This window comes from Asterias rubens, chromosome 9 (genome assembly GCF_902459465.1).
Source record: "Asterias rubens chromosome 9, eAstRub1.3, whole genome shotgun sequence".
In the NCBI taxonomy this organism is placed as follows: Eukaryota; Metazoa; Echinodermata; class Asteroidea; order Forcipulatida; family Asteriidae; genus Asterias; species Asterias rubens.
In genome coordinates this window covers 19090757-19107831 of record NC_047070.1, presented here as the reverse complement: position 1 = coordinate 19107831, position 17075 = coordinate 19090757, and the positions used below count along the sequence as shown (strand labels likewise).

Here is a 17075-nt window from a genome sequence, read left to right as displayed (position 1 = left end):
TGAAAATCATGGTGTTTTACAGGATTTTACTGACAACATTGTGAAATGTTTGTACATTTTTTCTAAGATAAATGATCAGATTGTAAATAATTGTACAAAAATTGATATTTGTAAGTTGACCGATAGTTAAAAGGGTGATCAAGCAACAAGAACGGGCCGTGCACTGTTTTCTGATATAAACATTTTTGGAAATGACACCAAGAGATCAAAGTTGTCGCAAACAAAAATGGCAGAAAATTTAATCTTGAATTTCAATTCGGTAAAGTAAGATCATTCCTTAATCGTTTGGCATCAGACAAAGTGAAATTGTCTAGACGCTGATTAAAGATGCCTTGCACAGTGCAGAATATCAATGTGAAGCCTTTGTATGTAAACAAAATAACTGATCACCCTATTTTCTTAACACTAAAATGCGATTTGAAGCTTCTTGACAACATGGCCTTTATTTCAGTGAATGAGGTGGCACATCGTTGTGCCAATATTACTTCTTTCATACAAGGAATATTTTTATACGATGATGTTTTACATTGTTTTAAGGTGTTGTCAAACTGTTGATATGTAAATAATCATAGAGCAGAGCAGTACTGATATTAGTGCAGTTTGCACATTTTATGTATGGTGCTATCCCATGTGTGTCGACATTTTGCAACCTTCAGGAAGAATTTGAATTTTGATTATTGATTGTCACTAAAAAAAGATCTGTGCTGTGCACTGCGACCATTCATTTACAGTTTGCTAGCAGGGCAATCAAAATAAACAGCCATTTGACAAGGCAAGACGGGATTTATTTCAACTTGCAGGATCTGTTTTTTGCAAAGTTCATAGAGGGAGTGTGGGGTGTTTCTTCCCCACTGACCCTGTATACAATTTGGAAACTATGGCCAAAAATACTTTTTTGTTTTCCATTTCTATTGAAAATTGTATTTGAAATCCACACAGGGAGAGATGGTCTACTCTAGGCTGAATAATTGCCAAGCAATGACCAGCCCATGGTAGACAATACATGAATGTGCAATATATAAAGCTTCAAGTTGCCATGTTGATGTTTTGGTTTGATTTACTTAATTGTCATTTTTAGTGGAATAGATTATCGAGTGAAAAGCATAAAAACAACCCATCATTCCAGTTAACCTCATCAGACCATTTTAAAACTTTCTGTTTTTCACAGATACAGTTTTCATGGTGTGAACGATTTATAAACATTATATTTTCTCTGACTGTGTCGGCAGAAAAACTAAATCACAAAAATATTTTCCTTAAAACATTCCAAAGCAATGGTCTATAATTGAAACAATACAACTTTCAAGTTTGCCATTCATTGTTGAAACCAGAAACTTTTTACAAACAATATTTTATGCTTTTCGCTTGAATTTTTTAAATTAAATAGTGTGTGATTGTGTGTTGTTTTCAGCCTATACAAAACGACTACAATTTTGCTTTATAAGGACGTAACAATTCTCTCTAAATATGTGGCTTTTGGGGTGGTTTTTTTTCTAAGTTTTTTTGGGATGCCTCAATAATTTAATGATGTGAAACTTGGAAGATATTTGACAGAGTGGGGGTGGTTATTGACACTAAAATTGTACAAGTAAATACAATTGTTTATTTTTTTTCCTCTTTTTTTTTCTGACCATATCGACCACAGAGTATGTCGTTTTGTATTGACTGTATTTAATGTAAGTCTGTATAAATGTTAGTCTTCTATCCTAAACTGGTTCTCTTCTCTTTATCTTTCCCACACAATCCAAAACTCTGGTGAAGTTAAAATTGAATGAAATGGCTGCTGCACCATGCCACAATGAGAACCTTGACAGAAAGGTCAAATAAGTTGAAATATGTTTGATAAATCTATTGATAATATATCACCAGATTGTTGAGTTTTATAATATGTAGATTAAGTAGGTTTAAACAGTAAAGGCAAAGGAAACGTCACTATATGTATGCACAGCTCATGAACAGTCCAAGGCTCAACCACTGATGCTTACAAAATAAAGCACATTTTACTAAACAAAAAGGCAGTTTTATGCCATCAAGAATTCCATTATATTCAAATTTTATTGCCTTTGTTTGAAACTGAATCTGTTTACAGGTTCATGAAACCTTACTCTGTCAGTGCTTTCAGAAGTTGACCTTTCTTTTGTCTCTGCTGTTTTGTTATTGTTTTATTATTTGCGGGTCCCGGAAGTACACTTTAGTAAGAGTCAGAAAATGTGTTGCAATTTGACTGCAACACTTCCTGTGAGAAAGAACAGTGTTTAGAAAGATATTCATTTAACACAAACAATCGGTCTATAATAGGGCCAATGCTGTTTTATTTAACCTAAGCACACAAAAGAGGAAAACTCAGATATTTCAGAAATAATTTACTTTTTGGTTATTTACAAAAAACCTGATTCTCTTACTAAAGTGTGGCCACGGTAAGTTTGAACAAATTACAAGTGTATGATTTATACGACAGTCTTGATTTGTATACAAATGACAAGCACTTTTTTAAAATCACATTTCTAATCAAAATGGCATTGTACAAACGTGGAACTTTCTAACCAATCAGGCAATTTCTTTTGAAGGTTGGGGGGGGGGTGGGGTTGTTCAGCAGTGTCATGTGACTGGCATTTTTGTTTGTTCTGGGTTTTTTCCTTGACACTTTCCAATTGTTTTGAAAAATCACAGTTGTGTGCCCGACATTGGGGACATTGTATTTTGGGGACATTGTATTTTGGGCAATGGTGGAAACAGTTTAAGTTGGGTAAATTTTTACTTGTACTTTGTTCATTTTCCCTTCCATCTTAGTATTTTGTAAAACGTTGTGTGCTGAATTGTTATGACCGATATGCTGGTTCATATCGTTACTGATCTTTAAGGAAATCCATCTTTGATGAAAACATTCCAAAGATTGCTCTTCTTCAAGTCTTACTATGACAATATGTTGGTTCAATTCGAGCAAGTAGTTCATCGTGTGTTTTTTCTGTTCCTCAAGTCAAGAATTTAATTGGATAATTATAGATAACTCAGTAGGCCTATTCTAGTGTAATAATGTATATAAAATGAGCAATCCTTATACACATGTACATGTAAATGCAATATTTGCATCGCCATGGATGGCAGTACCGTATCAAGTGAGAGAGTTTCAAATCAACACCTCCACGTCGGTAAGAAAACTGCTACACATCAGTCTTTACAAGAAATCTCCATTTCTCAAACAAAGAACTGTCCGTGCTCAAAGTGAAAAAAGACACTCCATCCCATCGTTGTAACGATGCAGACCATGTTGGCATGGTTACAAGACAAAGACTTGATAACAACAGCAGCAGCAGCAGTCAAGTACTCACCAGAGTCGCGTTCTTCTCTTCAAGATCGTCATCTTCCATCAGTTTTTTTTTCCTTCTTTTTTTCTTGGCCCTTTTCAGGGCCACCAAATATTCAAAAGAGAGATGAAATCATGTGTTTGTTGTCACTGCACTGACGGTGGCACATTCTGTGCTTGTTTTTGTAAACACGTTTTGTCTGTGACTGTTGTGTTTGCCTTCAATATTGTTTTCTCTTGTTTTTGTACAGATAGTGTTTGTTTGTTTGTTTGTTTGTTTGTCTGTTTGTCTGTTTGTTTGTTTGTCTGTTCGTCCGTTTGTCTGTTTGTCTGTCTGTTCGTTTGTTCCAGGTTGGTTGAGTTATTTTTTAGATACAATTACCAATAGCAAAAAATTATGCACGATAACTTGAAATATGCCTTAAAGACACTATTGGTAATTGTCTTCTCTCTCGCTGTATTTCAACGTATGCATAAAATAACAAACCTGTGAAAATTTGAGCTCAATCGTTCGTAATGAAAGAAAACACACCCTTGTCACAGGAAGTTGTGTGCTCTCAGATGCTTGATTTTGAGACCTCAAATTCTCAACCTGAGGTCTCACAATCAAATTCAATCAAAATCACTTCTTCCTCGAAAACTTTGACACTTCAGAGCGTTTCTCACAATGTTTTATAATATCAACGGCTCCCCATTACATGTACTCGTTACCAAGTAAGGTATGTGCTAATAACTATTTGTGTAATTACCAATAGTGTCCACTGCCTTCAATTCCAACATCTGAGAGGGGGCCACATCACTCTCCAGACTCCCTAGATTGCACCAGAGAGCTTCTAGAGTGCGACATTTTCCAGGGCCCTAATGCGGGCTTGGATTCTCGCTGCAAAGGCTTCTCACTTGCATGCTCACTCTTTGACAGATTTTCCCCCTAAAATTTGTGTCGTACGTCCGCACCTGAAGATGCTGTTAACCCAAAAGGTTCTACTGCTGCTCACATTTTAAAGGCTTTATGTTCTATTTAATTCATTATGCCCTTTATTGGTCAAGAAGCCCCAGAGTGCACCACAAAGCATCTATATGCAAAATGACCCAAAACTGCAAAAGACCCCTCTACAACTTCTTGTCTGGGTCCATCCGTGACGATGCTGATGATGATTTGGATGAAAAACTGTCTTAGCATTAAATATGCAGAAATAATCACGATACCAAGCTTGAGTTGCTTTTTAGATACAAACTATCAATAGAAAAAGATATGGTGCATCAACATTTCAAGAAGGCCTGGCTGCAAATCTAACATCTGAGAGGGGGCACATTACCCCTCAGACTCCCTAGATTGCACCAGAGAGTATCAACGGCCTAAAATTTGCCAGGGGCCTTTAAGCGGGCCCGTACCCCATGCTGTAAATGTTATGACTTAAGATACCATGCCCCCCCCCCATCTTTCAAGACAGATTGACGCCCATGGATAAGGGGTCATGTTTAAAAACACAAATACATTGTACTGCCTTTTCATTGAGATTGTTACATTTCGGAATTTTGTTTGCCCTTTTACCCCAACTTCCCTTCACTCAGAGCTGACACACTACAGACTACTCACACGGTTAGCGTAGCGGGCTGGTTTCTATCTCACCAATAGAGGGCGCCGTATCAATTTAACGGTGGTGGTGAGTGGGGGGGGGGGGTGCTAAGTCGGTACGACCTAGAACCATGGAGCAATAAACTAGTTTATTGCTCCATGCTAGAACCAACTTGGAAGATGACCTTGTCAAAAACAGTAATGAGCCCCTACTTATAAAAGGTTTTGGTTGTATACTCACTAAAAACTGTTTCTTTAATTGTTATTTTAATTAGTTTTGGTTTACACTTTGTTTTTTTATGGGTTTAAATTTCTGACAGGCGAAAAACTTTCGACAAATAAAACAACTCAATGTAAACAGCGCCCTCAATAGAGGAGTAACAGATTTAGTATGGTCCCTTAACTAGAAACTATCACTAAAATAGCAAACGAAAGGGAACTAGACTGCTGGTTGGATTATTTACTTCTGCAACGAAACCAATGCTTGTTGTTATGTTGCGATTGTGATTTTGTTTAATCAATATCAACCTGTCCGTCATCTACGAATGCGAATGTCACCATCGGAATTCACATCAAATCACAGTGAACAGCCAGCCAGAGAATGAGTGCTGATTTCAGGCAGACAACAGACATTTTGGGTAAGTTTTGTTTGAATGAACGCCAGTGATTTCAAGAAGGCCGTCTGTCAAATGTCAGGCCTGGTAATGTGGCCAGTGTCCGATTGCAATTGCATAACAATAACAATACACTGTACATGCTTGTTTTTTTTAATATGAATGAATGATTGAATGGCTCTAGTCTTTACACAGAGCCAATATGTGACTATTGAGTCATTATTGAATTTCAATTGTGTGGAATATCGCCTGCCTATCAATAGATCAACTTCCTTCGGAAAGATTTTCTTATCCTTCCAAAGTCCAAGTCCAAGTTCCACATTTTTTATTTTAAACAAACTTTTACCAAAACAAAAGTGATAAATTATCTTTGGCTTTTTGGTCGTGCCTTTTTTGCATTTTAAAGGAAAGACAAATAATATTAATGAATAATAGTTATAACTTTTCTCTTTTTATCAATTTTTCCCCCACATTTCCTGTTTATCTTGTGTGTGTTGTTATTATTATTTTATATTTCTCTTCGTAAATATTGTTGCAAACTTGTTCCTACATCATTTGTATCTTTGAATTTTCCACTTCAAAAAATTCCATCCAAATACCTTCTTTTTAAAACTATTTGTATACATCCTAACTTTGGCTTTTTGGTCGAGCCATATTTGTATTAAAAGAAAAATTTTCTTTTCAAATATTTTTTTTTCGTCCACATAATTTGTATATCCTAGAAGGTTCCTCTTTCAAAATTTCCTCCAAGTAACTTATTAAAATTGAATTGTTTATACTTTTTGTATGTGCACTGCATTTGCTTTTTGCTGAGCACTGTTTTCCATTTTAATAGACAATTTATTTAAAATAATAACTTTTCTCCTTTTTATCCCTTGCTTTTCTTCTAAATATTATTATTATTAATTTTGTTTATATTTTTTGTTGGTGTACACATACTTTTTCTATCTTTTATAATTTGTATTTCTTTGAAATTTCCTCTTTGAGTTTATGTTGTTATTATTTTTGTGTGTGATGATAAATTTCTTTTTGAATGATTTACTCTCTGCAATTTGGCTTTTTGGTTGAGCCTTGTTTGCAATTTAAATAATGAATAACAATAACATTTCTCCTTTTATCTTGTTTTGATCTAAATATTTTTGTGTTTATTTTATATTTTTGTTGTTGTTGTTGTACCTTCATAAATTGTATCTTTCAAAATTCTTCCTTAAAATTCCTTCCTACTGTCCTATGAAAATTTGAATGATTTTACTATTTGTATGTACAAGCAATTCTGTTTTGTCTGCAAGCATGCTTGCAATTTAATATTATTAACCAAATGTAACAAATTTTCAGACTTTATTTTCCTTTAAAAAAATGATATATTTTAGGAGCCAGGTTGGCTCCACTGGTGGCACTTGATATTAAATCAAATTTATAATGTTCTTGTGTTTTATGGTTTGATGCTTAAGGCCTTAAACAAGATGAAGGAGAGCATCTATGCACAGATCCATCCAGAGCTTATCTGACTTGTAATGCTTCGGGAAAAACTAAGACTGACAGAGTACAATGGACTCACCAAACCTAAACTTGTGGAAGATGTACCTGGTAAGCTTGAGATCATTTCTATATACCTGGAAGTGGAAATGACACAAAGGCCAAATAGGCCACCTGCTGCTAGAGGTGGCAAGCTTGTCCCCACAATGCTTAGTACACATTCAAGAGTATGATCATTAGTACCCTTGGGAACAAGGTAGTCACCCTCATTACAGTGCATTATGGATGCTTATTGGACCACTAGAATGAAATGGGCAGGATTTAAAATTAATTATGCACACATAGAGAGCAGTTCTGTCATGGGCAGTAGACACTTCAAATGTGTGTAAGTAATGAGCTCAGGTTTTTACCCCAACCCCATAGGTACAAGGTAGACAGTAAAAGCTTGGGTATACATGATTTTATTCATAGATTGCCTCTTGAGATGTTTAAATTTAATGCATTCAAACCATATTCTTGATATCAAACAAACCGTTTGGCCAAGCTCTTTGCATGAACTACACATGTAAAGTGGATCTTTGGTCATTGTACACTGTGATGATGTCAATGTCATTATTAATATAACTCTCGTCATTTATTTATGTTTTTTAAGGACGAATAAAAAGTTCCCACTCTTTGTACGGTTACTGCAGTTTGGTTTTTTTGCAGACTCTGCCAGTCCTGTTTAACATTTTAATTGACAATTTATTAATAATTAACACTTTTCTCTTTTTTATCAGTTAATTTAATTGTTCTTATCTTTTTAAGATTTAAATGTTTCTACTTTTTGTATATATACTGCAATTTGTATTTTTACCTGAGCCCTGTTTGCCATTTAAATAGACATTTTAAATGGCAAACAGGGCTCAAAACTTTTCGCTTTTTGTATCCCTTAATTTAATGGTTCTAAACCCTGTTATCTTTTTAAAATTTAAATGTTTCTACTTTTTATATGTGTACTTCAATTTTGCTTTTTAGCTGAGCCCTGTTTGCCATTTAAATTGACAATTTATTAGTAATAATAATATTTCAAAAAAATCTTTTTTGTCCTGTGCTTAAATTGTTATACATGTTGTTCAATAATAATAACTTTTCTCCTTTTTTGTCCCTTTAATAATAATAAACTTTCTCTTGTTTATCCCTTGCTTAATTGTTTTAAATATTATTAATTTCCTTCCATCTAACTTTTAAAATGTTAATGTCGTTATTATTCGAATGATAACAATTTCTTTTTGAATGATCTACTATCTACAGTTTGGCTTTTTGGTCGGGAGCCTTATTTTCAATTTTAATAATGAATAACAACAATAACCTTTCTCTTTTTTATCCCTTTTTTGTTCTTGTATGTATAATGTTGTTGTAAACACTTTCAATTTTTGTTTTATATTTTATGTTTTTGTATCTAAATACATCAATTGTCTTTTTCTTTTCTTTTTCTTTTTTAATTGCTTCCTTCTGTCATAATTTATTTAAATTTGAATGATTTTACTATTTGAATGTATCCACAATTCTGCTTTTTGTTTGAACCATTTTTGCAATTCTAACATTATTTCAAATTATAACCATCAATTTCCAGACTTTATTTTCCTTTAAAAAATTGTTGAGAGCCATAAACACTGATATAGTTATTTGAGGAACCAGGTCAGCTCCACTGGTGGCACATACTATATTCATGATTTGATCAAATTGATAATGTTCTTGTGTTTTAGGGAGTTGCTTCGTAAGGCCTTCAACAAGATGAAGGGGAGCATCTATGCACAGATCCATCCAGAGCTTATTATGCGTCGGAGAAACTAAGACTGACAGAGTACAATGGACTCACCAAACCTGAACTTGTGGAAGATGTACCTGGTAAGCTTGATATCATTTTTATAGACCTGGAAGTGGAATAACACAAAGGCCACATAGGCCACCTGCTGTTAGAGGTGGCAAGCTTGTCCCCACAATGCTTAGTACACATTCAAGGGTATGATCATTAGTACCCTTGGGAACAAGGTTGTCACCCTCATTACAGTGCATTTTGAAATGGGTGGGATTTAATTAATTATGCGCACTCAGAGAACTCTCTGTCATGTGCAGTAGACACTTCAAATCTGTGTAAGTAATGGGCTCAGGTTTTTACCCCAACCCCCATAGGTACAAGGTAGACAGTAAAAGCTTGGTCATATGTTAATGCCATTGAGTAGAGGTAACTTTTTGAAATATTTAACATCTTGCTCTAGTGAGATGTTAAATTTGAATCTTGCTCTGTGATGAGATGTTCAAATTTGATGAATTCAAACAATATTATGTTTGATATCACATACAATGTTTGGACAGAAATAATAATTGAGTATTGATGCATGAATTAGATGACATGGTTGGAATTTATTATTGCATATATTTTGTGGTTGTTGGTCAGTTAACCTAAAACAGGTCATTTTTTACGTATTTATTTTTAGGGGGGTTGGTGGTTGGGGTCCTTAGTGTACAGGAAACAAGACTAACTCTGTGTTTACTATGGAGGAAAAAAATGTCGCCCGTCCACCCACTTCCATACATATTTTCATACCATTGTATGTACCTGCAATTCTGCTTTTTGGTCAAGCCAAGTTACTGAGTAATTCTCATAGAACAATATCTCTTGCTTAGTTTGTTTGTTGTCTAAATATTTTTAATTTTTTGTTGTAATAGATGTACTAACATAATTTGTATATTTTAAGATTTCTTCTTTAAAATTTATAAAAATAGTAATGAATAATAATTTTTGATCTTCCCTTATTTTTTGCTTCTTTTTAAATTTTTTAATAATTACACTTTGTCAACACTTTTTTGAAACTACATACATGTAGCCTAATTTGTACATTTTTTAAGTTTCCTCGCCAAAATTCCCTCCAAATAACTTTTTAAAAATTAAATATTTTTACTTTAATTTATATACTGCAATTTGGCTCTTTCTTGAGCCCTGTTTGCCATTTTAATCGACAAATCATTAAAAATAATTACTTTTCTCTTTTTATCCCTTTCTTAAATTATAAAATTACATTTAAAAAATTACTTTTTCGTTATTGTTGGTGTAAAAAAAAAAATTACAATAAAAATTCCCCCTTAAAAATTTCTACAACGTCCTTTTGAAACAATAGTAATTAAAATTGAAACGATTTTACCGTCATATGCAATTTGGCTTTTTGTTTGAGCCTTTTGGATGTTTGAATGAATAACAATAACAATAACTTTTTTATCCTTTGTTATCTTGCTTTGTTCTAAATATTTTCATTTTTTTTATTATATCTTTGTTATTGTTGGTGTACCTGCATATTTTTTTTCTTTTTCTTTTTTATTCTTTAAAATTCTTCCCTTTCTATATAGATAGAATTTGAATGCTTTAATATTTGTATATTCGCAATTCTGCTTTTTGGTTGACCATGTTGGCAATTTCAAAAGACCAATAATAAATAACACTGTTTTCTACCTTATTTGTTGCTTTTCTCAAATATTTAAATATCTGTTATTCTTATTTTTTTACCTACATCATTTGTAATCTTTGAAAAGATATGTTCTTTTCCCTCCAAATAACTTTTTAAATTTTAAATGTTTCATTTTAATAGACAATTTATTAATAATAATAATATTTTTTATGTTATCCCTTGCTTTAATTGTTCTCAATAATTTTCCATAATAATAATAATAACTTGTTTCTCCTTTTTGTATCCCTTTATTAGTAATTTTTTTTTTACTTTTCTCCTTTTTTCTTCAATGAACAATAATTACTTTTTTCTTACTTTATGCTTATCTTGTATTTTTTTATAATTTCACATTTTCATTTTTTTTACTCGCATAATTAGTATATCTCTGAAGTTTCCACTTTAAAATTTTCTCCCAAACAACTTTTTAAAATTTAAATGTTCCACCTTTTGTGTATGTATACTGCAACATGGCTTTTTTGCTGAGCCCTGTTTGCCATTTTAAAATTTATTAATAATAATAATTTTTCTCTTTTTTATCCTTTGCCGAAATTGTTCTAAATATTGTTTAATAATAAAAATAGTAACCATTCTCCTTTTTTTATCCCTTTGATAATAACTTTTTTTTATCCCTTGAATACAATTTTTAAAAAAAATTTTTCCTTTGATCCCTTTTACCTTCAATGAATAATAATTACTTTTTTCTTCCCTTACTTTATGCTTATCTTGTACTTTTTAATAATTTCACATTTTCATTTTTTTTTGTACTCACACAATTTGTATATCTCTGAAGTTTTCACTATGAAATTCCCTCCAAACAACTTTCTAAAATTGAAATGTTCCCCATTTGTTTGTATGTATGCTGAGCCGTTTGCCATTAAAATAAACAATTTGTTAATAATAATAACTTTGCTTTTTTTTTTATCCCTTGCTTACATTGTTCTTAATATTTTTCAATAATAATAATAATAATAACTTTTCTCCTTTTTTTATCCCTTTGATAATAATTTTTTTTTTATCCCTTGAATAATAACTTTTTTTTTTACTTTTCTCTTTTGATCCCTTTTTCCTTCACTGAATAATAATATGTTTTTTTCTTAATAATTCAATAATTTCACATTTTCATTTTTTTTGCTTGCATAATTTGTATATCTCTGAAGTTTCCACTTGGAAATTCCCTCCAAACAACTTTTTAAAATTTACTGCAATTTGGCTAAATAGACATGTTTCTCTTTTTTTATCCCTTGCTTGAATTGTTCTAAATATTGTTCAATAATAATATTAACTTTTCTCTTTTAATAATAACATTGTTGTATCCCTTTATATTAACTTCGTTTTCTTTTTTACTTTTATCCTTTTTTTTCTTTAATGAATAATGCCTTTTTCCTTCCCTTACTTTTTGCTTATCTTGTATTTTGAAACAATTTCACATTTTAATATTTTTTTTTTACTCACATAATCTTCAAAGTTGTCTCTCTAAAATTCCCCACAAATAATTTTTTTTATATATTTAATATTTCTTCTTTTGTATACATGTGAACTTTTTGGTGGCTTTTTTGTGCTAAACCTTGTTTGCCATTTTAATAGACCAATTATGACTAATGATAACTTTTTCCTTCCATCATTTCTTGCTTATGTTGTATTTTTTCATAATTACCTTTTTTGAATATTTTTGTTGTTGTAGATGGACCTGCCTAATTTATATATCTTTGAAATTTCCTCTTTAATAATCCTTCCAACTAGCTTATATTTGAAGGTTTTTGGAAACATTACTTTCTTGTTATTTGGCCAATTTTTGAAAAATGATAATGATGTTCCCCACCTGTTTTTGTTTCCATTGTAAATGGGAAACAAAACTTTTGATTTGTTTGGCTCAGTTATTTAGACAATCAAAGTTTTTCAACATGGATTAAAGTTTGTGTATTTCTTGCCACTTCAGGGTTTACCACTGGACAGAGAAAATCTCCGCTAGGAAAACTCTCCAATGGTGGTTGCCAAGCAATCTGTGACACTGGGACCTCTGTTTTGACCCGGCCAACAGCGGACGTGGAATAGATTCTAAGCTTGATTGGAGCTGCACCTCCTGTCAGTATCATCAAAGTGAAAGTAAGTTCAATGGACACTTTCAGGACACTAGGTGGCTGCGAGACAAGAAAGCTATATACCAGAGCACTAAAACTTGCTGATTAGTTGATAGTATAAAACTTTGTGTGAAACGACCTCCTCTGAAGTTACATTGTTTTTGAGAAAGAGGTTATTTCTCACCAAACTTTTGAATCTGAGAAAGACTTCAGACCTAAAGCTTTTCTGAAAGCACACAAATTGGTGCAACATGGATGTTTTTTTCTTTTATTGACTTCTTGGAACTTCGTGACCAATCGCACAAAGATCTTCACAGATTTGTTATTCTATGCGTAAAATGTCAGGTTACACCAAATGAGAACACTTGCCTCTTTTGGTTTTTTTTGCCCAACTGTTAAAATAAAAATGCCCACCTGTTATGAAGAACAGGACTTGTTTTTTGTTTGTTATATTGTAATTTTTTTGGCCCAAATGTGAGGAAAAAGAAACCATTTTGCCCATACAACTACCTTCCCATTTCTCATATTTTTATTTGGCAAAACTTTAAAATAAACTCATAAAAAGACTTTGCCCACTTGTGAACTTACCTTTTCTTCTCAGTGAAGACATGACTATTTTTTTTTTTTACACCCTGTACCTACAAATTTGTCATTGTATTTGGAAACTTAACTCTTTTTTTTGGCCCTCCTATCAAAAACAATTGTTGCCCAACTGTTCAACAGTTATCTTAATTTAGTGTAACAGGAAACATGATTATTTTATCTTTTGGCTCAACAGAAGAAAAAAAAGAGGCCCCCCTTTTTCAGTGTAAAAGTAAACCTTGGTTTATTTTTTTTGGCCCACCTACAATCCACTTTCTTAATTTTTCCCAAGTTTAATTTATAAAAGGATAAATAAAATACCACAAATGAATACAAATCATGTTGCACAGCTACAATCTTACCCATTTTCTTTATTTGCCCGAACTTAAAAGTAAAACTTAAAAAAGACAAAATGAGTTCAAAACATGTTGTCCACCTACAGTCTTACCCAATTACTTTATTTGCCAAAACTTAAAAAAAAGGGGGATTTTTGCCCACCTGTGTATTTACCTACAATTTTGATACAGTGTAATAAGAAATGTAATTTTATTTTTGTTTAGGCCAACTAAAAGAAATAGATGTTACCAACTTTTTACCTAAATTCAGTTTGAATAAGGAAACTTTTTAAAATATTTGTTATTTGGTCCAACTGTGAACAAACTGTTCTTTTTTGTGTAATAGGAAACATGACTATTGACCACTTCCTTGTCTTTTTGAGGGATTGTAAAAATAGAAAAGAAAAAAAAACACCTTGCTCACCTTTCAAGTCATTTTTATATAAATGTCTTATATAGCGCACGTACCTACCAAACAAGGTACTCAAGAAACTGAGTGTATATAAACTTTCAGAAAGATAGGTTGCTGCAGTGATGAATTCGGAACCCAATTATGTAGCATCTTATATTTCAGAAGGTGCTACAGCGTATAAGAAGCTATTAAATTAAGTTGGTGTAAGTGATCTTCTCATCTTGCGTTTCAGGAAACCGAGATGTGAGAGACACTTTGCAAGAGTGGATTCATCAGAAGAGACATCTTTAAACCCATGGGCGCTCTTTGGATCCTTGGTAACATCCTCATTGGTAATAACTACCCGGAGTTAACCAAGATGTGAGAGACACTTTGCAAGAGTGGATTCATCAGAATAGACATCTTTAAACCCATGGGTGCTGTTTGGATTATTGGTAACATCTTCATTGGTAATAACTACTCGGAGTAACCAAGATGGGAGACACACTTTGCAAGAGTGGATTCATCAGAATAGACACATCTATAAACCTCTTTGGATCCTCGGTGACATCTTCATTGGTAAATACTACTTTGAGATTGATCGAGTGAACAACCCTGAAGGTTTCGCTGATGCTGTCAAGAAAATCAAGGCTGGATATTTGAACTTGGCTTGTAAATCGGAAGGAATACTATGAATGGGGTAAGGAAAATTATAAATGGGCCAAACAAAAATATAATCATGTTTCCTATTAAACCGAATAAATACCCATTTCTTTTTTCAGGAAAATGTGACCGTCTTTTTATTTGGCCAAACTTTTTATTATGAAAACAAAATCATAACAAGAGGTGCCCACCTGTGTACCACCTATTTTTTTTAGTGGAAAACATGGCTACATTTTTGCTTCGCCCTTACTACCTAATTACCAATTTATCAGCGTACGGAAACTTAACTGTATTTTTGTTTCGCCTTAAAAACTATTACAAAATAATAGATACCCACCATACACCAAAAGTCCAGTGTAATCGGAACATCATTATATTTTCGTTGGCCCAACTGAAAACAGTTATGAAATAACGTAAAATAGAGACCCACTTTTTCAGTGTAAAGTTAACATGGCTATCATTTGTTTGGCCCAAAATGAGCCTTGAAAAACATGTTGCTCACTTTTATAATCTTAAAACACAAAGACAAAATGAGTACAAATTATATCACCCATTTGTTTTATTTGCACAAACTTCAAAAAAACTTGTGAACTAACTTTTATTTCAATGGGAAACATAACTTTATTTTTGTTTAGTCCAACCAAAAGAAAAAAGTTGTTGCCCAAACTCAGTGTAAAGGGAAACATTTATATAATTTTGTGTGGCCCAACTTTGAACAAACTGTATTTTTGGGTGTAGTAAGAAACATGGCTATTGTTTTCTTTAAACTAAATGGTTGGCATGACTTAAATTAAGAGGTAGTATACACGATTGTGCAGGATAAAAAAAGATCATCTTTAAAAATGTTTGAAAGCATACTGATTTTGAAGAAACTTTTCTGAACAAATATCTGGGGAAAAAAACGGGTCTTACATCGATGCTTGTTTTAGAAACCAAACTTTTTAAAAATTTTTTCTCCTGACTCACACATCAGAGTATAACTTTTTTTTTCAGCTCTACTGACCGTGTGTAATAATACAGTAAAGGCACTTGACACTATTGGTAATTACTCAAAATATTGTTAGCATAAAAACTGTACTTGGTAACAAGCATTGGATAGCTGTTGATGGTATAAAACATTGTGAGAATCGGCTCCCTCTGAAGTAACATAGTTTCTGGGAAAGAGGTAATTTCTTACTAAAATTTGTTAATTGAATAAGAGACCTCAGCTTTGGTCTCGAATTCAAGTCATCTTAAAGCACAACTTGTGTGACAATATTGATTTTTCTTAAATTTTTCTCTCGCAAACTCGATGACCCATTGAGTCCAAATTTTCACAGGTTTGTTATTTTATGCATAAGTTGGGATGCACCAAGTGAGAAGACTGGTCTTGGATAATTACCAAAGGTGTCCAGTGTCTTTTAAATACAAACTTCTGTATTGTTGGAATTAGATATCTGAGTCTTTAAAATCTTCTATTTTGAAGGCATGACACTCTATCGAGAGGAAAGAACACCAACAAATATATATTAATTTACTGTCTTTTATTTACTTCACTTTTATTGTTAATTTTCATCACCAATGTAGGAAAAGACTTTCCAGTATTTATATATCCATCCTTGTTATAGATTGTCTTACTGTTCAACTGTATCTGTGAGTTTTATCTTTTAATTTATTTGTCACAGAGTTGCATATTGACCAATAATTTGTATAACAAATTTCCTATTATTTAATAATGTCAATAAAAATGTTATAATTAATAAAAGAGATAGAATTATTATTAATGTCAATAAAAATGTTATAATTAATAAAAGAGATAGAATTATTTAATAATGTCAATAAAAATGTTATAATTAATAAAAGAGATAGAATTATTTATTAATGTCAATAAAAATGTTATAATTAATAAAAGAGATAGAATTATTTATGAATGTCAATAAAAATGTTATAATTAATAAAAGAGATATAATTATTTATTAATGTCAATAAAAATGTTATTATTTAGTAATGACAATAAAAATGTGAAAACATTACATATAACTTGCGCCATGTTTTCTTTCTTACATTGTCTTTGTTTTAAAATGTATTAGTTTAAAATGGTTGCCTAAAATAATTGGACTTGGTTAAAGGGGCCTTTAAAGCGTAAAAACATTAATGATACGAATCAAACTCCTTAAATAATTTATTGGCGAAAACGATTTTTTTCTCTTTTTTTTATCTAATTCAAAACAGCAAACAATTTTTTATTTTACATTGGCGCTGGATTCCTTAACCAACAGAGGGCGCTATTTAATTATTTATTCGACCAACAGAGGGCGCTATTTAATTATTTATTCCCGTAAATATACTACGCAGTGGTGTACATACTAAGTTGTGTAATATTCATCACTCCAAAAAATGTATGATTTGTACAGTCATCGTTGTGGCCTAGTGGTTAAGGTTACAGTTTCGCGAGGACAAGATGAGAGGTTCGAGCCCCGGCACGGACCATGAGGTAAGCGAAATAAAGAAATAACCCACGCTTCTTCCACAGGAACATGAATAGGTACTGACGCCCGGACAGGAGACGCAGCAGCAAGAGGAGTCAACACG

General features: G+C 32.4%; 1 long non-coding RNA gene across 1 annotated transcript; it reads left to right on the top strand.

Annotated features, from left to right (window-relative positions):
• Nucleotides 1–5156: 5156 nt before the first annotated feature.
• LOC117294839 lies at nucleotides 5157–15585 on the top strand. Its single transcript, XR_004519579.1, has 5 exons — nucleotides 5157–5518; nucleotides 6946–7081; nucleotides 8719–8860; nucleotides 12392–12558; nucleotides 14095–15585. It is a non-coding gene; the product is annotated as an uncharacterized LOC117294839 (long non-coding RNA).
• The last annotated feature ends 1490 nt before the right edge of the window (nucleotides 15586–17075 follow it).